The sequence below is a fragment of the Ambystoma mexicanum genome, chromosome 1q (genome assembly GCF_040938575.1).
Source record: "Ambystoma mexicanum isolate Mex_15411 chromosome 1q, UKY_AmexF1_1, whole genome shotgun sequence".
NCBI classification, from domain to species: Eukaryota; Metazoa; Chordata; class Amphibia; order Caudata; family Ambystomatidae; genus Ambystoma; species Ambystoma mexicanum.
Genome location: NC_090922.1, coordinates 664,457,180 through 664,483,975, shown reverse-complemented (window position 1 = coordinate 664,483,975; position 26,796 = coordinate 664,457,180).

The window sequence follows — 26,796 nt, the reverse complement described above, 5'->3', positions numbered from 1 at the left end:
TTGTTTATATACCCAACCCTTCATGCTCCATACTAACCCCTGTACTCATTCATACCCAATAACTACCACCATCCATTCAAAATGCATCTTCCTGTTAAGTCTTTCCACTCAATGATTCTTTGATCACGTGCCTACTGTTCTCATGCAATATATATTCTTGTAAAATGTGACAGAGTGAGTAAGTATTGATACACCCAAACAAAAGTCTCCTTCGCCAATGCTTTAATGCATTCCATTTACACCACAGCTAGGATTCAAGCTTTGGTATGAATGAGAGAAAGACTGCAACTGTACTTGAATTCAGAATATCTGCTGAAATGGATTAGCATTCTTACAGACAACATAAACACCCTGCAACCTACAGCGTTCAATATGTTGTGTCCTAAAACTCCCATAATCCCATAATCCCTCAACATTCACTGTAGCCGCTTAAGCAGAATTTAATTGTACAGTAAAACATATGAGAACACCAGATTCCTATTCCTATTGCATACCCTTGGAGTGACATTTGCCTTATGTTATGAAGGCCTCAGGGCGCAGTAACAGCACTTAAGGCCTAATTATGAGTTTGATGGTATCTCAGCAGTTAATCCACTGAGATACCACCAAGCAGAATTACCACCAGATTTCAAATGGCAGTATGGTGGTGTTAGTCCCCATATATGTAGTCCGTAGGACTCCATGGGGATTTTGGTGGAATTAACACTGCAGTAATTCCACCAGTGTTTGTTCTGCTGAAATGGCTGCATTTTGCTGGAGGTTTCTCTTCCACCTTACCTCCAAACTCGTAGTTCGGAAGTGCATGAATCTGGCGGTAATGTAGTGGTAACTCTGTTACCACTGCATTTCCACCGTTTTTGGCCACATCGCCGAACTCGTAGTCTTTTCATAAAATCAAATATGATAATGGTACTAACCTACCATCAATAGTAAGCAGGCAATAGGAATGCTACCAGGTTTAGCTTTTGAGTATGCATGCCAAATACTTTTTTCAAGAACTGCTGCAGTCATACGAAGTGGCCATTTATGTTAGCTCCTGCAAAATGATCCACGTACCTGAGCATATAATAGCAGCTGGCACATTTCTAATCGTTTTTACTTTTTCTAAAACTATTATCTTTTTCAATAATTGTTTTACTATATAATGCATTTAAAAATGCTGGAGATCCCTATGGCTTCCACCTACTTTATGCAACAGTATTAGGCAGTCAGCCCGAGAGCGCTCCATTCTACAGGCTCCATGCCACGCAAGCATGAAAGGGAATGCACACACTTATAATTAAACCTTCCTTGTCAGGATTCAATAAAGTGGAGGGTTTAATTCATGTGGAAATATTGCTTACCATGCGTACCATGCGTACATGCTAACAACTGTTCAAAATTGCAAGTACATGGGGGGTGGCGCTGTTGAGCAGCCCAAGATGGCTGCTTAGTCTCAGAACTCTGTGCGGCCTGGCCGAAAATTCGACTACAACTGCGGTTCCTGACAAATTTGCAGCCCTATATTTAGAGGAATCACCACTGTGCTCCAGCTGCCTGCTTCGCTCTGATCCCATCTCGAATCGGCCGCGGGAAGCCTGAAAACGGGACTCCTCGCCCGGCTGACTGGCAACCTGCAGGGCCCTGCGCGCGCGGCCGGCCCACTGCCTCCTCCTCCTTGCTGGCTCTCTATTGGGGCGATTGGCGGCCGCGAGACCCGGTGCCTGTGTGGATTGTCTCCGCTGGGGCCTGCGGTGTGCCTGGACCTGGGCGGCTGGAGCGGGACCCTGCCATCGGCTCTGGCGGCCCTCTACGGTGTGCACTGATGCGCGCGGGGGCTTGCGCCGGAGCGCGCCCCGTCTCCTCGTCTGTGTGCCGGCTCTGAGCCACCTTCATCACTGGGGCGTGCAACGGCTGGGCTGGAGCCTGGCTGCCCCCTGGACATCGCGGCCCACGTTCCTGGGACCTCCGGATGCCAGGTGAGGTGCGGAGGGTGGGAGTGCCCGCATTGTGCCACCGGCAGTACTCTCACTCTGGCTCCCATCGTCCAGCCTTGAAGCCCTGAGAGGCCTCCCACCCTGCCCTTCGGGGGTGGGTGCACCATCTTGACTGTCCATCTCGGCGGGGGCCCCAGGAAGGCCTACACACTGGTCATCTCACCGGACTTGGCCACTGCGGCACCGGACTGCGCAGTGTACCCCCCCAGCGGGAGGGGGCTGGAGGAGTGGAACCCCTGAACTGGTGGGGTCATAAAGTCTCACCTCCCTACCCATTCCATCTAAGGGGTCTGCTCCACGGGGCCTGGCGCATTGCCCCCGTGATCTGCAGGAGGGATCGGCCCCCGCACCGCAGTGGCCGTACTTTTCGTTCGGGGGACTACCTGTATTGCTGAGCCGGCTGCCTAGCCTTGTTTGCCCCTGAGTAACTCGACACACTTGACATTCCTCTTGCCCCCTGGTCTGTACTGTGCCCGCGGCTTGCCCATACCATTGTCACGTGTACACTGCCTGATATCGACCATCGGCTGGTTCCTACATACCTCGACTCTCTCACCTATGCCCAACAAATCCAGAGGGAGCTTGAAGGGGGGAGCCATGGACAAATTCGCTAGGACCGTCCCGAGGGCGGAATCTGGCCCCTCCTCATCTCTACAGGAGGACTCTGAACCGGACCCTCACCCCTGCACAGTGGCCCCTGACTTGACCACACTATTGGAAACTATGGCCAAGAACTTTGCTTCATTCCACGAAAAACTAGATGACATTAATGCCAATGTTGCCTCCCTGAAAACGCATGTGGATCAGGCGGCCACCAGGATCACAGATGCAGAGAGAAGAATATCTACGACTGAGGACGATATCCAGAACCTGGCCACTACAGTTGCCTCCCTATCACGCGACATGAAAACCGTGAAAGCAAAATGTGATGACTTGGAGTCGCGCTCTCGTAGGAACAACCTATGAATTATTGGGGTCCCTGAAAACACCCTGAAGGGGCGCATGGAGGACGCAATTGAGGCCCTGCTCAGAGAACTCCTCGGCAACCCGGATCTCTCACCCTATTTTACAGTGGAGCGTGCACAACGAGCCCTCTCACCACGCCCCAAGCCGGGCGACATCCCGAGGCCTGTCATTGCTAGGATTCTAAACTACCGCGATAGGGACCTCATCCTCTGTCTGGCGCGTGAAAAGGGAGACCTAAGACTTGAGGCCAATACCATCAGAATTTTCCCTGATTTCTCGATAGCAGTGCAACAGGAGGGACGCCGATTCCTCAGGGTCAAGAAACTACTTCGGGAACGGAAAGTCCCATATGCCATCCTGTTCCCCGCACGACTTAAGATTACACACAATGGCAAACTGTATTTCTTTACTGTGCCTGAAGAGGCGGTGAAATTTATCGAAGCACACATCTCGCCCCATGCTCCGGATGGTGCCCGCGACGGTGAGGACTGACCTCGTGCGTGGTACCCTAGGGCGGTCTGATCTATCTAGTAATTTCCTTCTCTCAACTAGAATGTGTCAATGGCAATAATGTACTGCAACCTAATCGATCTAAATCCCGTGTATGGTCAGCCGGCCTGGGGTTTACCCTGGGTTCCTTGGACATAAATCTTCGTTCTTCGTTCAGAGCATGGGACTGACTAAGACCTTTTGCCACTTCATCATTACCACCTGGTCCCATCAGTGAACTGCTGAAGTTGAGACCTGACCTGACCTGTGATCCGGTTACCACAGAACCTGACCTGATGGCTACTTCCGTCCTGCGCAATACTCAAGTGGCCGTCCGCACGGCAACAGCACACCTTACTGCGATTGCAATGTTCATGTTTGGTTTGGTATTATTGTTGGTTGGCCCCAGTTGGGCCGCAATATGGGCATATCCCCGTTCGATAGTGTCCTCTGACCTCCATTGCTCAGGGAGTGTCGAGTCACCTGGTGGCACCTGCACTGGTTCAGTTGGTGGCACATGCTTTTGGGGGGGGGTAATTCCCACTGCAAGTTGGGGGCGGGCAGTGAGGGTGGGGGGTGGTAATGTTGGGGATTCGGGGAACTGTATTGTAAATGACGGCGGTTTGGCAGACCGCACGACATCGGGGCACCCCCACGGGGGCTTTCTTAATCCACTGTGTAAGTTTCGACAAAGGTTGTGGGATGTACCCTATTCTTCTGAAATAGCGACAATAGTGATGTCCTGGAATGTCCGGGGTTTGAGCAACTACACCAAAGCCCGTAAAATCATGGCCCACGCCAACAGGCACGGCTATAAAATACTGCTCTTGCAGGAAACACACTCTGAGGGCCATTTGGCTAGGTGCATGGCACCGTCATGGGGTCCCCATAGATATTTCACCTCCTCCTCGTCCCGTGCCAGAGGGGTATTGACAATGGTCCATAGGTCACTCAGGTTTGTACTCCACAAGAACTATATAGACTCAGAAGGAAGATATGTTATTCTATATTGCGCAATAGCTAACAGGGAATACTTGCTGGTTAACACGTATGGCCCCAATGTGGACTCTCCCGACTTTGTCGACCGGGTGGTATCTATATTATTGGGATATGTGGGAGTGCAGATCATCTGGGGTGGGGACATGAATTTCATATTGGACACCACACTGGACAGAACAGGCACTGCCCTCAGACTGCTTTCTTATGCAGTGCGTAGACTCCTGGCGCACAGCACGATGCTTGACGTTCGAGACGCATGGCGGGTACTGCATCCGCAGATGCGTGAATACACTCATTCCTCTGTGCATGACAGCTCCTCCAGAATCGATATGTTCATTTTGTCTAGTACGCTCCTGGGGAGGGTGGTTGAAACTCAAATTTTGGCACGCACCTTATCGGACCACTCACCTATTTGGTTATCTGTAGATTTAGGAGTCCCTGCCCCCACGTTTCAAGTCTTTGGCCCTGCAGGACATAGTATTCAAGGCGGATATTCTGTCCGACATACAGTCCTACTTTGAGCTTAACTCACCCCAGTCCACCTCCATGGGGGTCCGTTGGGAGGCCTTCAAAGTCTTCATCAGGGGAATGTCCATATCGAGGGAGGCGGGAGTTCCCAGAGCCATAAGAGCAGCCCTTACCCGCTCTGAATCCAAATTACGCGACCTAGAGAGCACGCACCCTACATCCGTTGACCCGGCCACTCTTTCTCGAATCGGTGAGTAGCTCCAATTCTTTAATGAACAAGCCACCAGGGAAGTTCAATACTTCAGTCGCCCACAGGCGACTCGCAAATATTGAGAAGGGGACAGGCCTGGCAGGACGCTGGCTGCAGTGGCTAGGGGTGAATGGGTTCCAGCGCAGATCACTAGCATTAAGGACAGCTTGGGATTGGAAAAATGGACCGATCAACAAATTCTGGAAGTCTTTGCGGACTTCTACACAGAACTATACTCCCAGCCCCCTGAGCATAGTGAGTCCCAAATGCGTGACCTCCTCGAGCAGATCCCTACGACGATCATCTCCCCCGCTACCAGAGACCAACTAGATTCCCCCATACTGCTTGATGAAATAGTTGAGGCGATATCCAAATTCCCCAAGGGAAAAGCACCCGGTCCAGACGGGCTAACAGCTGAGTTCTATCAGGAGCACGTGGCCATTCTGGCCCCCAAATTGCTGGAAGTTTAGAACAAATCGCTCCGGTTGGGCACCCTTCCGCCGACACTGCGTGAGGCCGTCATTACGGTCCTGCTTAAACCTGGTAAGCCTGCAGATGAGTGTGGATCTTATAGGCCCGTCTCATTAATGAATCTGGACACTAAAATATTCGCCAAAGTGATTGTGTCTTGGAAATATACTTGGCTGGCATTGGAGACTATGGGTATAGGGCCAAACATGATAGCATATATTAAGTTGCTGTACACTTCCCCGGTGGCTAGGGACGAGTTAACTCCCAGACATCCGCTCTGTTCCCTCTTTCTAGAGGCACCCGACAGGGATGCCCGTTTTCCCCGATGTTGTTCGCCCTGGCAATAGAGCCAATGGCCGACTATATCAGGGAACGACACGCATGCAAGGGGATACGGCTGAAAGGCGCCCGGAGATTGTCTTGCTGTACGCGGATGATGTGTTGCTTTTCATAAGGGACCCAGCTGTTCATCTAGACCCAATCTTGCGTGATATCACCCGCATAGGTACATACTCCGGGTTCACTATAAACTATACTAAATCTGAGATCTTCCCCCTTACTAGCTCCACAATACAACCCACCACTGAGTACCCGCTCCATTGGTCCCCGCAAGGAATTAGGTACTTGGGAGTCCAGGTGTCCCTGACCAAAGATTCGTTACTCGCAGACAACTATCGGGCTGTGGCGGAGCAAGCTGAGGCCAAAATTGCGCGCTGGCACACCCTTCCACTGTCACTAGCTGGTAGACTCTCACTGGTGAAGATGATCCTACTTCCCAAGTTACTATACATTTTCGGTAATGTCCCCATCTGGCCGGGTAGGAGATACTTCGCGAACCTGCACAAATTGCTTGCCCAATTCTTATGGCACTCTGGTGCGATGCATAAGAAGTGGTCAGACATGTCTCTGCCATATGACAGAGGGGGCTTCACAGCCCCGGACCTGCTACGATACTGGGCGGCATCACAGGCACAGTTTGCATCATACTGGTATCCTGGGCCCCCACCCCGTCCTAATGTCAAGCTGGAGGTTCTGGCAGCAGCAGGCACTAATGTAATGTCTTTGATTCTAGACAGAAGGTATGAACCCGACTCACCCATTGATCCGGTCCGGTCCACGGTGCAGGCCTGGGCCCAGATGTTTAAAACCTGTGACGAACAGTACCCGTATTACAAGTGGCTCCCCGCCTGGAACCTTCCCGGGCTGGAACCCACACATGACATCACCCTGGCACGACACTGGGAGGCCCTGGGATACTGTGCCCTCACTGATTTTTATCCAGAAGGGCGGTTTATAACACCACAGACGTGGAGGCCGGGACACTCGGGCTCCGTTATGGAGCTTCTGCATTTCTACAGGCTCCGCGCTGCTTTTCGCAGTGCGTGGCCTGACTTTCCCGATGAGCCCCAGGACTCCCCTGGAATTGCTTATATCGCCAACTCGGGTGGCGCCCGAGGGGTGGTTTCTTCATTGTATAAACTGTTACTGACTACTGCCTCTCCCCAACCGTCCAGGGCCCGGGACGACTGGGCCTCCGAGCTGGAGGTGGAACTCACTGACCAACTGTGGGAAAAGATGTGCTCTCATACTAACAGGGTGTCCCTGAACTTCCGTTACCACACCATACAATATAAATTGCTCAACAGGCTGTATTACACTCCATGTAAAATTTTGAGGTTTGCACACTCTGATCCACGGCTCTGCCCCCGCTGCAGTGCGGAGGGTGCGGACCATCTTCACATGTTTTGGAACTGTCCTGCGCTGGCCACATTCGTGGAGTAAGATCATAGAGACACTGTCTGTAATCACTGATTCTGTTGTGGAGCGTGACCCGATGGTGGTCCTGTTTGGGGTTTGGCGATCTGGGGGGCCTAGGGACATGCTTAAGTTCTTGAACGTGAGCTGTGTGGTGGCCAAGAAGTGCGTTCTTCAAAGTTGGAAGAGACGCGACCCCCCCTACATACCAGAAATGGTTGAATCTGCTCACATGGTCTCGAAACTGCAAGGAAGAATTCCTGGGTATGCTCCCGACCCGTTCCCGTCCCCATAATATTTGGTCTGCTTTCAACAGCTATCTGAATAGCCTAAATGATACTTCCTGAATGGACGAGTCCTCCCAGCCCTCTCCGTTAACTGTTTGAGATCTGTTTGATATGTCGCTACTTGACCACTGTTGCCTTACTCTTGCATGTAAGCCCATTGTATTCATGTATATGTGTACCAAATTTGTTATTACTGCTCTGATGTATGTGTGTATGCTATCTGCCTCTGTCAACAAAAATAAATGTTTAAAAAAAATAAAAAAATTGTAAGTACCTATTTCCCAATATGCAATCATGTCTGTAACAGTTACATTCCTATTGTAAGTGCTGTTTACCATGTAAGAATGCCAGTGTTCACAATAGAAAATAACATGGCTATCACGTCAGCATGCCAGCTACCATTTACTCACTTTACACTATATAATGCAAATGTGAAAACTAGCCCATAGTGCACATGCATATACACCGATATTTGACCTGTTGGTTTAACTCCCTCTGTGCAAATTCAAAAATGTGGGAACAAGAAATTTAGAAATACTCACTATCAACATATCAGGTCCCCAGATCTATAATTCACTCTAGAAAATCTAGTAGTAACACTTCAATGCATTCCATTTATGCCACACCTCATTATCAAGCATTTCTATCAGAAATAGCAGAAATAAAACACTAATTAAGCAATATAACCCGAGCGGCGGGGGCATTACCGACTCAGGTAATGCCTTACCTGAGTCGGTAATGCCCCCGCCGCTCGGGTTATATTGCTATTAGTACCCCGGGCCGCATTATGTGCGTGACCGGGGCACTAAAAGTATTTTTTTCTGTCTGGAAATGCTGCGGCATTTCGGGAAAAAAAATAATAAAAGAAACGACAAAGAAAATGGCTGCCATGGAAAGGGAAAACGGAGTCCGTCTTCCCTTTCCATGGCGGCCATCGGTGTTCCCAGCGCGTCCGCTCCCGAAAGAAAAAAAAGAAGCAGAAGGTAAGTGGGGTTGGGAGAAAAAAAAAATAAAACGTACCTGCGTCCTCGGCGAGGGACGAGGGAAGCCTCCAGCCGTGTGGAGGCGCGGAGCGGGAATGGCCCTGCTCTGAGTCTCCACACGGCTGGAGGCTTCCCTCGTCCCTTGCCGGGGGGAAGCAGGAACAAGCAGGGAAGTGGGAGTAGGGGGGAGGAGGGAGGAAAGGGAGTTTAAAAAAAAAAAAGCCTTACCCGAGTCCCCGGTGGGGGGCGAAGGCAGCCTCTCAGCTGCGGGAGGCTCGGAGCGGGGATGGCCCCGCTTCCAGCCTCCTCATTGGCTGAGGGGCTGCCACACCCCCCGCCGAGGACAAGGCGGCTGGAATCCCGGCCGAGAATCAAAGTCAAGCAGGGATGTGTGCAGCTGCCCTGTTATTTAACATCTACCATCGCTGATCTGTCGCCATGCCTGGCTGCTGCTACTGGGTGCTATCCTAGAATTGGTGGGTTAGCAGTGCCCTATATGTTGTACGTGGATGACTTGGTGCTATTTAACCACACTTATCATGGTGCAATGGACATGTTCGAGGAAATGATATCTTTCACTATAAGTAATGACCTGTCAATTAACCTGGATAAAACAAAGGTGATGTTGGCAGCCGACAGGAAGGTGAATCGGATGGTTTGATGGACAAGTTTGGGTCAAATGGAGTACGTGGAGAAGTACTCATATCTTGGTCTTGAAATGAGTGCTAGAGTTGATTATACATATATCAAAGAGGCTAAGCAAAGGATGGCCCAGCAGTTAATATATATGATTGATCCATTTGCTAAGCAAACCACAGGTTACTCCTTGGAGGGCATTATTATCTTATACAAACAGAGTTTTTGTCCTATGGTATTGTACGGGCTTGAAGCAATCTCAATGTGCGAGCTGACTTGGCTTACCACATTGGAAGGTTTCTTTTGGGAAAAGATATTAAAACAGTCTCTCTATACGTCAGTCGAGTATTTAATGCTGGAACAGGGTTTGCTATCATTGAAAGGCCGGCTCCTCATGAGGAGGGGGAACTGTATTTGAAATCAAATCTCACCCTAAATGTCCACTTCTAGCTTTGATGGGAAAATGTAATATGACAAAACTGGGGGGTGCTGGCTGTCAGTTTGAAGCACTAAATACGAAATAATTTGCATTAATGGGCTGGTTTCCAGATTTTAGACGAGGTACAAATTATCACATTTTAAAGGCTCTGTTCAAGAGATGGTTTGAGCAGTATGACTGGGAGAATAACTACCATTATGTATCTACTTTACGTACGTATCAGTATGTAGCTAATGTCAGTCATCAAAACTACAAAACTCAATCTTACTTCGGCAGAGCTCCAGCCCAGATATAGGCAACCTGATGCTTAGACTGCACAGTAATCAATGACCTCGGTTAGACCTTCAGGGAGCACACAGAAAAATGTTGCTCGAAAAAAGTGTGTGCCAGATTTGTAAAATAGCACAAAATATTGAGATTGCAAAGCATGTTTCCACAGAATGCCCAATATTCGGAGCAGCCTATATGTCTATATTAGGACAATATGTGCACTAATACCACTCTATTAAATTAACAGAATTGTGGACCTATTGCTTTAATTCTGAATCCGAGAGCTTGCACATTGCACGTTATCGGTTGTGGCATAATATTATTAAATGTCTCCCCTGATTTTATAGTAAAAGATTTTTAAGGGTATGTTATGATTTCATTATCATTTTTAGCAGGCATAAATTAGAAATTTGATACATAATATTGGCTGTATAAAGAAAGATAGCTATTTATTGAATGATTATACTTTGTATTGATGATAAGGTAATTTAATACTGTGTAATGCAAAATAATGTTATTGTTTGCTTTGTAAAGGTTCTTTTAGAATCAGAACAGTAAATAAATTAAATAAATAAATAAATCTACAATTCACTCTAGAAAATCCAGGAGTATTACTTCAATGCATTCAATTTATGTCACACCTCATTATCAAGCATGTCTATGGCAAAGAGGAGAAATAAAACCCCACTTCCATTTACACTACTCCCTTCTACTGTGCCACACAAATGATCCAGCATGTGTGCTGAAATGTGTTAGCATTGTTACCCACAGCTTAAAGGCACTGCAACCTTCAGCTTCTCATATGTTCTGAACTACAACACCCTCAATATTCACTATAGCAACTGAAGCTGTTACGAATTGTACACAATGAAACATCTGAAAAACCTTCATTAGATTGTTGTAATGCATTCCTGTTATATACTTGGAATGACCTGTGCCTTATGTTATACAAGCCTCAGAACCTACTGGCATCACTTTCTCTTTTCATAACATAAAGTGTGCTACCGATAGTACCCTAGCACCAACAGCAAGGAAGTATTAGACATTCCACCAGTTTTGAATTTCGAGTAGCCATGACAAATGCATTTCTCAGTCTAATTTCACATGATTACTGGTCATACACATTGATACAGAAACACTCTTTGTAGAAGCACACATAGTCCACAGTATAACATTTTTCAAAAAACACATTTTTAACCTTCAATACCCAATATACTATGTAACAGTCCTCTTTTGATCTCCTCAAAAGAGGTGGTCCCTAATGGGTTGAAGGTTTGGTAGGATTCTTGTAATTTTCCTTTCAACATAGGTGCTAGATAGCACATTTTAATTTCCTCACCCGATTGATCCTCTGGGACAATCTCTCAAAGTTTAGGAAAATAAATCTGAGATCTTCACCCTATCTGTAATTACCATGTGGGAGAAGATGTCTTAGTTGACTTGCTGTTAATTCCTCAAGACCTTCCCGATAGTTGGGGTCTGTCTCTATCTGATGGATTACAAGTTGGTATAATTATGTTTCTAGGAGATTCGTGTTGAGGTTATGAGGTAGTTGGTCGGGTGACTCTGGGATTCCCTCAACTCTTCCTGACTGCAACTCTTGGGAAGTCTCAGAGGTCACTTCTTCCCAGTCCTCGGAATTCCCTTCCTCTTCTTGGTTTCATTCAAATGTGTTGGAGGATTCGCCAGGTGTTCCTGGGCAACGACACAGAGGTTCTGATTTCCCCCCATGCGACAATTCCTCCTCTGACTTCTCTGAGAGATCTGACCATTGGGGAGATGGATCGGTATTCTCTTTTATAGACTTTACAAGCCTTTCCTGTGTACGTTTTTCTGTTTCTTCCTCACTGTCTGAGTCTTCTCTTAAGGAAGAGATTACAGGTGTTCTCTCAGTATCTAAATGTCGTGGTCTTCTCAAACTCAGTTTTGTTCCCAGTAATACTATGGGTGGTAACTCTTTGCCTGCCTAGACCATGCACTTCTAGGGGTCTAACCACTATTTATCTGGTGGACTAGGATTCCACTCTGACATCATATGTATGGGCTCAGAATAAGGAGGCTGACAGAAAGTTGGCATGTTTGTCGCTAAACACTTTTATTATCAAATAAGGAAGAAAGAAAGAAATCAAAAAGAAAGGAAGAAAGAAAGAAAGAAAGAAAGGAAGAAAGAAAGAAAGAAAGAAAGAAAGAAAGAAAGAAAGAAAGAAAGAAAGAAAGAAAGAAAGAAAGAAAGAAAGAAAGAAAGAAAGAAAGAAAGAAAGAAAGAAAGAAAGAAAAAAAAAAAGAAAGACCAGCTATCTCTCCCTATTCCTAAGACACGTTTCCCTGCCTCAACTAAAGAGATAAGGTGACTGTCAGGATGTGTGTCAACTAAAAAGTGTCCACTGTCCTATGTCAAGAAAGCCTTACGCCCCTTACACTAGAAACTAAAGAATAAGGCATTATTCTTCTGGTCCCAGGAGAATGACTCAACTCTCCTGGGTTTTGGTTTCTGACTTGTTGAAACCATTCCAAAGCCTTATAACAGTCTTGGGTCTTACACGTTGCCAGGAGGAATGGCTCCCTTGCCCTGAAGGTAAAGTTCCCAGCAATACTTTCTCACACATTATCAGGGGTAATGGCTCCCTTTCACAGGCATTTTTGGACCTTAGTGCTGGTCTGAATTGCCAGGTGAATGACAAGCTTCTCCTGGTATCCTGTTTTCAATTTGTTGCAACCAGGGGAAATGACTCCCTTCTCCTGGTCTTTTTTTCACTAGGCTCCACACCTACAATGCCTGGTCTTGTTTAACCTCTTCTTTGAAATGGCCCACATGGTTCATTTCCAAGTACTGCCATGAGGAAGATGACTCATAACTTTCGTGCTCTGGGTCCCAGACACTGGTTTCTCTTCTTCTTTGAACTGGCCCACTTGGTTTACTTCCCTCCCATGTACTGCCATGAGGAAGATAACTTGCATCTCTTTCCTGTCTGGGTCCCAGACACTGGTTTCTATTCTTCTTTGAACTGGAGCACTTGGTTTACTTCTCTGCCAAGTACTGCCACAAGCAATATGACTCATATCTCTTTCTGGATCTTCACAAATATGGTTTCGTACCCGACCCTTATTTCTCTCCCCTTCTCTTTATGTCCCCTTGGCTGCCCTGCTTGCCAGCTACTGACACAATGGGGATAGTCCTCCTTGTTATATCCATATAGGGCGTTTTCCTCCTGCACCTTCCAGCCCCCACTGGTCCGTGTGCCTCTCCATAGCTTGACTGTTTCCGAGAAGCGCTGCCAGTTCTTCCTGGACTCCTCTTATGGCATGGACGCTGCCTCTTTCATTCCTGTTACCTTCTGCCAGCCTCCAGTTACTGTATGGACACCCATGGGCAAAGGAGTCCCGTTGTCCTCGTGACACTGGGAGAGGACTTCTCTCAGCTCCGTCCTGGCCTACTGCGCATCTCCTATGAGTTTCCCAGGCTTCACAGTCTCTCGTCCCGGTCGGCTGTCTCTCTCTGATAGGCAGTCCTTCTTTGTTTTTTATGGTGTAGGGGAAACCACGCCTCTTTGGAAGTTTAAACAGCTGTGGTTCCTTCTTTGTATTGCTCTTCATTGTTCCTGTGCACAACCTCATCCTAGTGGTTACCTGTTCGATAATCTTCTTGCAGTGGTTAATCTTCTTCGTCACCGTCAAAATAATAGGGGAGCTGTGACTATAGCAGATAGAAGAGCTGGCAAGGGGAGGCTGAAGGAATGTGTCAAAAGGTTTGGAAGGGCAGGGGTTGGGGTGTTGTGTGTGATTATACCCAGGTGTTTGTCTTTATCCCTAGGTGGGAGTCTCTCCCTATGAGATCATCCAGCATGATACCACTCCCAGGGGGACTGTCGGGTAGCTGCTTCACCTCCCTGGTCTCATGGGAAAGGGCCTCCTTTTGGGGAGAAGTGATGACACCAAGTAAATCATCACATTTTTCAAAAACCAATGGCGATGAAAGAGGACTAAACATCCCAACCTAACAAAGTGCCTGACACGTTTTGACTTCAAACTATCACAATTAAAACAATCAAACCTACCAATTACAAACACAGAAATACTGACATCATTCATACCCTATTGCAACTAATACTTGAATTACAAATGATCCTGCATTTTCAAGAAAACAGTGACAGAGTGCAGACATGATGGCTGGAGGTAAACCTCTGTGGGTGTAGGAGACTCGAGGATGTGTTGGTTGATTTATTAGGGAAGCCTACATATTGGCATTGACCTGAATTTACCAGATTTTAGAATTATATGGTTTGGATTGCGAGGAATGTGATGGTGGCAAATGTTTCCTAAATGGTTTAGCATCAGAAGCAGAGAGCAGTCAGATGTTATACTTATTCCTTGCAGAGGAAATTATATGGGGGATGGAGGAGGAATATCTCTGTCTTGGATTATAAAACAAGATTGGAAAAATGCATGGAACTCTCACACCACCTTCATTTATCCAACATAACTGAACAGCAGAAATGGAAGTGGACCACCAAATTGAATTCCAAAAATTGAGAAATCACATAGAAATGTGAATCAAGTAGTTTCTGCTTTTTTATCAGAAATCATACACAACACGATGTGGAGCAACACAGGGCTGATCCCCGGGTCCGCGCTTAGAAACCTCTGCATATTAAGCGCATTATAAATAACCCAATTACAATTACAAAATGTAAAAAGCAAACATTTTCTTTTACTATTACTGAATAACTTTGATTATACCACGACTATAAAAAAACACTACACACACTACATTTTCAATATGATTAAATACCTTCCATAGGTTGCTCTTAAATGAGCTGTTGTGTTGTATATCAAAATTATACCCCAAAAAATGTATTTTATTCTGAGAACCCCTCTCCTTCTCCACTACTGCATTCCTTCAAATAATTCAGAAAAAGTAGCAACATTTCTCTGTGCTCTTCCCTTTAAATGGTTTATTAATTTATTTTTGTCAAAAAGAACATATACTGTGCTCCCAGTCAAAAATATCTGTCCACAGCTCGATCACATACTTTCTTTCTTCAAACTCCGTCTAAAGTGATATTGTAAAACCAGAACAATTTAGATAGTCAAGCTTTTCATAAAGTTGACCTATATCTTTCACATCACTGTTAGTGTCATTCTCAGAATTATATATTCCTCCACATTCTTCTGAACAATCAGATTAATCACTTGATAACCCAGTGAATGAGTTGTCAGAATTTGTTTCTTAAATTACCCCCATTGTTCCACCTCTAAAACATATTTATGATATGATATGATAAGGTATTTGTAACGCGCCTATACACAAGTGTTTCAAGGCGCGACGAGGCAGGGAGGGAGGGAAACAAGGGGAAGACAGACAAACGATCCTACTAGGCCAGGTGTCATTCAGATCGCGCAAGTGCAGGGGTAAGGGGAAAAGGAGAAAGTGCAGGGGGAGGAGGTGGGGGGGAAAGTGCAGTACAAGGTAAGTAGCGTAAATAAATAATAAATAATAAATAATAAATAATAAATAATAAATAAAAAGGGCCAGCTGGTGGCAAGTGCGAGGTAAGTGCAGAGCTGGGAAGGGGGCTGTAGGGATACAGTGACAGTCCCGCAGTGCAGGGGGAGCCAGGGAGGCAGTGCAAGTGGAGAGTGGCTGGGCCCTGGACCGAGGTCGCTGAGAGTGGCCCAGATGCAGGTATAGTGCAGAATTCAGTGGGGAGTTAAGCAGGTTTAGCAGGGGAGAGGGAGAGAGAAGGCAGAAGCGAAGAGGAAGGTTTTGAGGTGCTTCCGGAACCGGAGATGGTTCTCCTCAAGATTCAGGGAGGCAGGAAGGCTGTTCCAGAGGGAGGCCCCTGCTGCGGAGAGAGATCTGCCCCCAGCTCGTTGCTTCGAGAAGCGGCTGACCATGAGGGAGTTGGAGACGGATGAGCGAAGCGCTCGTGAAGGAAGATATTTAGGAAGAGAGAGTTGAAGGTATTTAGGCCCCAGGCCCCAGAAGGCCTTGTGGACAATGCAGAGGGTTTTGAACTTAATCCTCGCAGCCACTGGGAGCCAGTGAAGAGATTTCAGTCCTGGAGAGATACGGTCCCTGGGCTTGAGGCCAAGGACAAGTCTCGCAGTTCTGTTCTGGATAAGTTGCAGAGGGCGGAGAGTGGAGGCAGGCAGATTAAGATAGAGGCTGTTACAGTAGTCCAGCCTTGAGAGAACCAGGGCTCGGGAGACAGTGAGCTTCTGGGGGAAGGAGAGGAAGGGAAGAATACCTCTGAGGAGGTGCAGCTGGTAGTGTGACTTCTTAGAGACGTCAGATATATGAGGGGAGAAGGAGAGTGTGGAGTCGAAGATGACCCCGAGGTTTTTAGCCTTGCAGGTAGGGGCAGGAAGGGGGCCAAGGGAGGCCGGCCAGAGAGCTGCAGGGAAGGAGGGAGTGGGTGTGCCGATGAGTAGAATCTCAGTCTTACTGGCGTTAAGGCAGAGGTCGTTGGCGGCACACCATTCCTGGATAGCAGACAGACAGTCGGAGATGAGGAAAGGAGAGGAGGAGGCTGAGGGTAGCCTGAAAATGAGCTGGGTATCGTCCGCATAGCACTGGAAGTAGGGGCAGAGAGTGGCGATGCGGTGGGCAAGGAGTGCCAGATACTGGTTGAAAAGCCAGGGAGAGAGGTTGGATCCCTGGGGGACACCACAGGTGGAGAAAAAGATGTCAGAGAGGAAGGAGCCCATTTGGACCTGGGAGGGTCGACCGGAAAGGAAAGAGGTCAGCCATGCCAGAGCCTGACCAGTGATATCCAGGTTATCACGGAGACGGTTGAGCAGGATGGCATGGTTGACAGTGTCAAAGGCAGAGGAGAGATCGAGCAGAATGAGAACAAAGGGAGTGTTGGAATCGAGGTTCAGGAGCAGGTCCTCACGGATGTTCAGGAGAGCAGTTTCCGTGCTTCTGGCCGCTCTGAAGCCGGATTGATGGTCATGAAGATTTCACAAACGTCCACCAATAGCATGTATACAGTCTTCAACTCCACATCTGCTAAGAACACACAATATCCCGGAAGACAATATAAAAAAATCCCATATTGAAAAACCACAACGTCTTGCAAAATACACCTTGTATCAACCAATCACACATTGTTTTCGAACTCATTGGTCTAGACGTTTTCAACCTGACCTGGATAATCGTGGTTAAAATATATGCAGGTCACACTTTATAACGGCAGCTACCAAAGCAGCATTTATGATTGCAAAAATTGAAGCCTGCCAAAGTACACAACGTCCTATTGGCTGACCCATAAATGTGGCTATGGTGGTGAGCCCACAGCACAATCTAATATTGCCAACTCATTTAAATTGTTAAAAAGAAGATTTCCCCCTTTTTTATGGCTTTTTATTTTGGGTTCCATGACTCGTAACGGCTGCTATGAGAGGTGTGCTCACATTGGCTGGTGGGATCCCCGCAGTTACACCCCAGCCGTTATAGCCACGGTTAGCAAAGCACACCGAAAACGCACAACATCCATTGGTTGTCCTATAACTGTGGCCACGGTAGGCATGGTATAACTGTGGCTACTCTGTCCATCTGAAACAAACTTTTAAAAGGACAGTTGCAGAACAAACAACCCCAGACCACACCAGAATTAAACATTCCCAACTCATTTAAATCATTTAAAAGAAGATTTCCCCTTTTTTCCAGCTTTCTTTTTGTGGGTTCCCTGGCTTGAAACAGCAGCTATCAGAGACATGCTCTCATTGGCCAGCGAGATAACCATGCCTACATGCCAATCCAACCACACGTGCGATAACCATGGATATAGAAAAAATAAATTGCTCATAGGTGCAGTATTCCCGCGGTTACACAGCCGTTTTGTAAAAAGACTTTTTAAATGGCTTTTGCTAATACAAGAACCAAAGTCCACACCACTTTCAACCATTTCAAGGCCATTGACTCTGTGAGAACAGACAAAATCATGCATTTTTGAGTCTTTTCTTTAAGGTTTCTCTGGCCCGTAACCACAGTTATGAAACCACACCCCCCGCAGCACCACAACGCCATTCCTGATTGGTTGTCTGTCATAACCACTGTTATTTCAACACATCCACAAGAAACTTGTATGATTCTCTCATTGCTTTTTTGTCTTGCCCTGAGACACCTCTCACTCTTGCAAGCAAAAGCTTTTTGCAAACAAAATCAACAATTTTTCCTATCCCTTTTTACCTTCCCTTACTGCTTAAACTCTCTCCTTTGTCTTGTCAGCTGTGAGTATTGTTTATTCTTTTTTTAAGAAGTTTTCTTTTTGGTGGCATTGGACCTCATTATGACCCTGCCGGTTCAGAAACAAGGGTGCCCGTAAACTCACTGGCACCCTTATTTCAGGACTGGTTTGTGTGCCAGAACTGCTGTGCTCGACAAGTTTGAACCTGTTGGGTGCAATGGTCACGGTAAGCAAAGCCGCCACGGGAGCGCCAGCACCGTTAATAACAGTGCCAATGCTTCCATGTCCCCACTCCCATAGAGTCCTATGGGACTCTATAAAAATGGGGATCAACACAATTACAGGCGCCTGACTTCCCGTTTGCCAGATTTGTAATCTACGCTGGCACCGTGAAGTCAGGCGCCAGTATTGTTTTATGGGTCTTATGGCAACCCACTGGTAGCACCTGCAGGGTTAGCTACAGGCCCCTATTGAGGCACATTGGCCCTCACTATAAGGTTGGCGGAATGGGTTTACCGGCACCGGAAAAAGGTGCCGGTAAACCCGTTCTGCCCTATTACAAGGTCTCCTCGCGGGACCCGCAATGGGCGCCTGGAAAAACCAGGCATCCTTACCGAGTCCCGGGAGGGGACCAGGGAGCTAACAACGGGCCCGTCATTAACGGGGGCTCAAAGGGGAATGGGGATGGACCGGGTCCGGGTTCCTCGGACGGGGAATTACAGGTTCTGCCAAGGTTGCGATGGCCCGGGAATTCCTCATTCGAGGAACCCGGGCCCGGATTGCGGAATGGAGGCAATCATGCGGCTAAAAGCGGCATGGTTACCTCCAACCTTCTAATGAGGCCCATTGGGCCTCATTACAACTCAGGTGTTAAGGCATAATGGGAGTGGGGAAGGCGTTAATTACGCCACCGTAAATTACGGTGGCGTAATTAACTCCATGGTCCCTTAGCGCAGGTGTTAAATCCGCCATGGCGCTAAGGGACCTCGTACTCAGGCGGTAAGGGTCGGCGCTGTTTACGGCGCCGTAAACCCCTTACCGCCTGAGTTGTAATGAGGCCCAGTGTGTCATTACCATGTAAGGACACTGCAAGGAGGATAATAAAGGTTGAATGAGACCTATGAAATCATTGATTGGTGGATGAGGGAAAACGGCTTAGCACTAAATAAAGAGAAAACCGAGTTGATGGTAAATGGTACAAGTCATAAAATAAACAAACTGGAAGAGTACTACAAACACTTTGAAATAGATGGTTGTGTCGTAGAAACTAAAAAGAAAGTGTAAACTCTGCGGTTATCTTGGACCAAAACTTAAATATGAAGGCACACTTAGGCAGCCTGGTGTCCTCCACAGCCTATCATGTCAAACTGCTGGCCTAACTCAGACCTTTTACTTCCCAAACTAACTGTGAGACTATTGCTAGGCCATTGTGGGTTCAAAGGTCACTTACTGTACTACTCTACTGGTGGGTGCAGCAAAATCCGATATTGCCAGATTACAGATGCTCCAAAACACCATGGTTAGAACCACTGCAGGTCTAAAAAAGACTGACCATGTTTCAGAGGCAAGACGTGGTCTGCATTGGTTTCCTGTTGCTGCCAGGATCCAGTTTTGGCTGCTGACCATCACACATAAATGCCTTAGGGGTTTTGGCCCATGCTACCTGACAGAAGCACTGACAGTAAAATGCAATACCAGAACGCAAAGGTCAAATAACTCTAATCAACTACAAATTACCAAAGACATATAAAGTGTGTTTTTTTATGAAAGCTCCTAGGCATGGAATAATAGCCCACCTGAACTCAGAGATATTGGGCCTCATTACGACCCTGGTGCTAATGGGTTAACGGCGCCGTAAAAGGCTGCGGTGCCGTTAACCCATTAGCGCCTTACTACGAGGTCCCTTTGCGGGACCCGACCTGAACGGCTGGTCTAGACCAGCCGTTAAAGTAGGGACCCGCAAAGGGCCCTTGGTGCTAAGTACGGTAGCGCAATTTGCGGTACCGTACTTAGCGCCTTCCCCAGTCCCATTGAGCCCCATGGGGCAAAATGGGAATGGGGAAGGGCCAATGTTCAATGGGGAATTACCGCCCCGCCAACCTTGGAATGGGGTGGTAATTCCCCATTGAAAATTGGCAGACTCGTTACGATACCGGCACCAACCATGGTGCTAATAGCGCCATGGTGCTAAAAGCGCTATGGCTTAGCGCCAGTATCGTAATGAGGGCCATTGGGCCTCATTACGACCCTGGCACTAAACCATGGTGCTATTACCACCATGGTCCACGCCGGGGTCCGCCATGGTGAATGGCGGAATTACCGCCCCATTCCAAGGTTGGCGGGGCGGTAATTCCCCATTCACCATGGGCCCTTCCCCATTCCCATTTTTGCCCCATAGGGCTCAATGGGAATGGGGAAGGCTCTAAGTATGGTGCCACAATGTGTGGCACCGTACTTTGCACCAAGGTCCCTTTGTGGCACCCTACTTTAACGGCTGGTAAAACCAGCCGTTAAGGTCGGGTCCCGCAAAGGGACCTCGTAATTAGGCGCTAATAGGTTAACGGCGCTGCAGCCTTTTGCGGCGCCGTTAACCCATTAGCGCCTGGGTCGTAATGAGGCCCATTGACTCTATGGCAGCCTTTAGAAAAGGAATTAAGACGCTGCTATTCAAATAAAAAAGTTCACATTGGATAATCTCTGTTAATCATTATAAGATCTTTCTGACTATTTGCCGTGCCCTCACGCCCGCAGGTTTTTTGGTTGCGCTATACAAATAAAATAAAGTGAACAGTGACAGCAGCGATGACGGGCGACAAGACAATGATGTCAACTGGGTTGCCACCACTTCACCCAAGCGCAAGAAGGCGGAGAGCCGAATATTGGCACCAGACAACTGCAGATATTTCTTTGTGCCAGAGTGCCACAGCTTAAAGGAGGTGGAGGAGGTACGCTGAACCTTCTGCTGAAAAAGTCCTGCGACGGGGGCCATCCGATTTGCCACCCCAGAGCCTGGGAACCTCAACCTTCATCCAACACCTTGAGAGGGTCCACTGGGATGAGGTGGATGAGTCCTATGGGCAGGCCCACCAAAGCAGAAGTTCAAGACTAATGGACCCCAAGCAGAATAACAGGTCTGCAATGCTGCATCCACCTCCTCATTTGCATGACCATCAGCTCTGGCTGCATCATCTCCAGCAATATCTGGGGTCACAGCTGCAGCACCTCCTACCAGAGGGTCAATGGCTATACCACCTGTGACCCAACCTGCTGTCATCCGACCGGCGGCAACCCTGAAAGAATGCATGATCTTGTATCTCATCTGCCACAACAGGATTCCTGTGGGAGGTCCCACCCTTGATGAGTGGGCAGTTGCAATTGCAATTTTTTTAAGTGGAAATCCCCCCTTTTTTGACAAAAACCCACCCAAAAATGTAAAAACCAAGAAATAATATATATTTCGTTTCTTTTACTGCTTGTTACATGTTCCAACACTAATGTTCACTCCCCCCGGTTTCCCCCTCCTCCTTTGAACCCCAAAGGTTCTTTTAAGAACCACACTTAAAGTAATTAAAAAATAGGGAAAAAAATCACATAATACATAACATGGATTAATAAAGCATATGTCATCCATTTTATACAGTATGTGTCACTACAACCTTATATTTTGCCCCTGTTAGGGAGAATTCTCAAGAATGGCTAATTTCCCTTACCTACCGACTCCCTCAGCAGCTTTGCTGGATTACTAGGATTTTTGTTTTCACCTGGTAAGAGTGTGAGTCTTTTTTCCTACTCTTACATGTGTTTTGCTGTGTGTATTTAACATGTTTGTGTGTTCATAGACTGTGGAGCCTCACCTACTCCATCTGCATCATCTTCCTACTGTGTGTTACAGAACTTCCCAACTCAGACTCCATTTTCTGGGGCTGACTACTGTCTCCCAGAACATGTAAAGTTGCCATTTACTTTATTAGTCTCTTTTAAAACTCACAGACCCAGTACAAACTATCTTAAACAGAGTTCTGGAAAGGGTTAAAACTGATCCCTTTTTGTCTGTTTCTCTTGGAGCATTGTTTCGCTCCCTTTTCATTAAGACTTTGCTGGTGGCAGTGGTAACTACCCTATTTTTCCTACCGTGGTTATCTTAAATAACCCTGGTATTGTTTTAGGCTATCTTGGTAGCCTCAAACTTAAACCCACTAGACGATATACATTTTTTTTACGGTTCTGGCTGGATTTAATCACCATTTCTTTTTGTAAAAGTCTTTCTCGTGTTTTTCTCTGCGCGCCAGGTTCCTTTGTTCACTGTCCTTTCGCGGGCTTCTACACAGAAGCCCTCCTTAGGCCCCTGTATGTCTAGGAGGGACAGGATGTGAGGTAGGGGTTTAGGACTCCCTACACAGGTTCTCCTTGGAGACCCATGTCGCACTCTGATCTGATTGGTTGCGGTGAATGTCCCGGTGGGACAGCCACCTTGCTGTGTGATTGACAGCCAGGCTGTGTGAATGGGGGAAAACTGCATAAAAACCAGGTCCCTCGGGCTGGAAAGGCAGAGTCGCCACTGGAATGAAAGAACCGATGAGGAGCTGACAGAAGAGGACCCTACAATGACTGAACCGCCCGGTTAAGCCCTGCTGCAGGTCAGAATCTTCATACTCAAACAACAGGGAAGATCTTCAAGGAATCCTCTCCCCTTGAGCTGGTGGGAACAACCAGTTTACCAAACTGCTCGCCAGTTCTTCCTTCTCTGGTCAAATTTGCTGTACAGAGGCTACAGTGAAACGGATAGCCAGGAGGAATGGGGCCTGATTGCGTTTTAAGGAGCAAACCTTTTATTCGTTGCTTTGCTCTGCTGCTGGTTTCTTCCCTGGGCAGTGCAGGATGCTCCAGTCTTCCTACTTCGTGTCAGTCCAACAGTCGCTTCAGGAACCATGAGCCTGCAGGACCTTTCCAGGAACGTCCGCCTCAGCTGCAGCCTTCTTCTCCATTTAAAGGGATAGTCCAGTAAAACATTTTATTTAATGAATAGATGGGCAACATTAAAAAAGAAATACTAGCACTTTTTTTTTAAACTTCCTATGTAAAACTTTGAGCTATTCAAGCTCAAAATTCACAAAAGCAAGCACATGGGCACATCCATTTTGTGAAATGGGTGCCCGCCTGTGCTGGCTTTTGCTTTTGCAGCACTAATGAAGGAAATGCCAGCCAGCTGTAGTAAACAAAATCTACCGCTGGGTGGCTTTTCCTTCATTGGTGCTGTACGCGGAGGACGGGGACCGGAGACCAGAGCAGGAAAGCTGCAGCTGAATCTCGGTAAGTGCTATTTTTTTTTTTTTAAATAAGCACTAGCTGCGGTTTTTTTTCTAAGTTTTCCGGGCTGGAGGAACCCGGAAAACTTAGAAATAAAACCGCAGCTTTAAAAACGTATTTATGTTTGCGGTCGCTTTTGAAGCGACCGCAAACATAAATACAACGTTGTGTTTGAAAACGCTGCGGTTTTTCTTTCCAAGTTTCTCAGGCTCCTCCGGCTCGGAGGAGCCTGAGAAACTCGGAAAGAAAAACCGCAGCGTTTTCAAACACAACCGCGTTGTGTTTCTGCCTGCTGTGGCTATCACTTTGGGTCTCCGGTGCTCCCCAAGGGGAGCACCGGAGACCCAAAGTGAAAGCCAAGGCAGGCAGAAACACAACACGGTTGTGTTTCTGCCTAAATCTGCCTTCCCATTTGGGGCTCTCGGGCTCCCCACGGGGGGCCCTAGACCCCCAAATGGGAAGGCAGATTTAGGCAGAAACACTGCAGCATTTAGCATTTCCCATTTGGGGCTCTTGGACCACCCGTGGGGAGCCCGAGAGCCCCAAATGGGAAATCAGATTTAGGCAGAAGCACTGCAGCATTTAGCATTTCCCATTTGGGGCTCTCGGGCCCCCGTTGGGGAGCCTGAGAGCCCCAAATGGGAAATCAGCTGTAGGCAGAAACACCGCGGCATGTAAACACAACCGCGTTCTGTTTCTGCCTGCCTTGGCTTTCACTTTGGGTCTCCGGTGCTCCCCTGGGAGCACTCATGTGTCTATGTATTATTGTTTCATTCATTGCATGTACTTCTGTTTTTTTATATAAATGAATACATTTTTACATATGGTCCTGTGATCTATCACAGCCAACTCAATGTTTGTATATGCTTATATGTATCAAAGTATTATTTTGGTAAAAGGGTTTCATACACAATTTGATTAGGTTATTTTTTTATTTGAACTGGTGTCTTCTCAATAGGATATGAAATAACTCAAATGTACTAGTAAGGAGAATGTGTGTGTTGTGCAATTTGGTTTCTCTGCTCTCCATTCTCATGTCAGGTTACCCTGGTGTTGTCTAGATATAGCAGGGCAGGGGCTGGCCACACACTGCCTGCACATGTGGCCGGCATGGACAACGATCTGGCATGGCAGCCGTGCTCCGTCATCTTCACCCAGGCCACAGCATCTTCAATGGCCTTCCCTTCTGGCCCCAGGATGGGCCGACAGCTGACTGCTACAGAGGCCATGCCACCTAGTCCTGGGCCACCGTGTTCATCACTGTTCGGGGCTGGGCAGTCATCTTTACCCGACTGCACCACCCCTAATGGCTTGGGCTCTGTTCTACTCTACAAAGGGCATGGCTTTCTCCTTGGCCCGTCTACACATGCCGCCGGGGACACCGTACTTCTATGGCCTTGCTGGTCTGGCCCAAGGGTAGGCTGTAAGTGTCTACAGTGCAAACCGGACCAGACCAGTCAAAAACCTCTTGACTCCGCGGAGCGGCCGCGGAGTAGCGGCAGAGTAGCAGTCTTGGGCAGTGACTGCAGGCTGTTCTCTTCTTTCCAGTCTGTCTACAGTGTCTACAGTGCAAACCGGACCAGACCAGTCAAAAACCTCTTGACTCCGCGGAGCGGCCGCGGAGTAGCGGCAGAGTAGCAGTCTTGGGCAGTGACTGCAGGCTGTTCTCTTCTTTCCAGTCTGTCTACAGTGTCTACAGTGCAAACCGGACCAGACCAGTCAAAAACCTCTTGACTCCGCGGAGCGGCCGCGGAGTAGCGGCAGAGTAGCAGTCTTGAGCAGTGACTGCAGGCTGTTCTCTTCTTTCCAGTCTGTCTACAGTGTCTACAGTGCAAACCGGACCAGACCAGTCAAAAACCTCTTGACTCCGCGGAGCGGCCGCGGAGTAGCGGCAGAGTAGCAGTCTTGGGCAGTGACTGCAGGCTGTTCTCTTCTTTCCAGTCTGTCTACAGTGTCTACAGTGCAAACCGGACCAGACCAGTCAAAAACCTCTTGACTCCGCGGAGCGGCCGCGGAGTAGCGGCAGAGTAGCAGTCTTGGGCAGTCATGGACGTCGTGGACGCTGTGGACATCACCCTGTCCCCCATGCTCCAGCCGCTTGTGTGTGGCAAAGACTTGCACCAACGGAGCTCCCGATCCCGTACTCGAGCTGAAGAGGGTAAACATCTGCCGCTGAGTACTGGGCAAGTGAAAATTCACACAAAACACACAAGCTCGACTAACACCAAGGATAGATTGGCAAAGAAATGCACCTCTGAGGAAACGCTTGACCTTGACCATGATGACCAAACTGTAAGCACCGGGAGCCTGGGAGGCTCGTGTCCGAAAACTATTTGGGTCAAGGAACAGGTGCCGACGCCAGAGATTATGCCCCCACCCGCCCAGGACACCCAGATAAATATTATTAGTGACAGAGGCGAGGATCTAAGGAGAGAGACAATCCTGGTCACACTGGCCGGACATCGTCAGACGGAGCACAGAAACTACAACTTGCCTGTACTGGAAGATATCTATGACTCTTCCGACGTGCAGGCTTCTGGACGGCTGAGTGAAGCGGCAAGGGCGTCAAAGGGCGAGGAGCGCTCTTCACGCACGAGAGACATCGACTCGCCGGTGGGAAATGGCGCGGATATCGCCTCTCATACGCAGAGCGACCCCCGGTCGACCGCGGATCCTTTGCCGCCCATCGGAGGATGGTCGGTATCGGCTCCGGGGGAGATGGGAGGGGCGGATGTGCGGGAGCAAGCGAGAAAAGACGAGAGCCAAGCGACTGCTTGGGATCGAGAGATAGCTGTGTGCCCTCTGGTGGAGACCCATGGGCCAAAGATGTTGGAGAGTGCTGCTGAATCCCCAGGGGTGGACGCCCAGGAGGGCTTCCCAAGGGGTAAGCCTTGTGGGGTTTGTGAAGCTCGTAAATTATCAAGGGACTTGGATGAGGCTTTTGACTTTGGGGCCAAAACAAGAAACATACCGGTGGAGGTGGAAGTGGAAATCCGCCTCCCGCCTCCCGACATACCAGGCGAAACACCTGGCCCAAACGAAAAATGCCAAAACAAAGCCAGGGATGACTTGAGCCAACAGCCGTCTTCAAGACCATCGATAGCCTAAATAGAAGACGGTCCACTCCCCAAAAAATTGAAAACAGCCCAAAATAACATGGAAAAAAACTTACCAGCGGACACCAGTAAAACCGCAAAACCAGCCCGGTTACGAAGGTTTAAAGGAGCTGACGAGAACAACACTGATAAACGGAGAGCAAAACGGACCATAAAGCGATCCTTGAAGACTACAGACAAGAAGTGCAATCC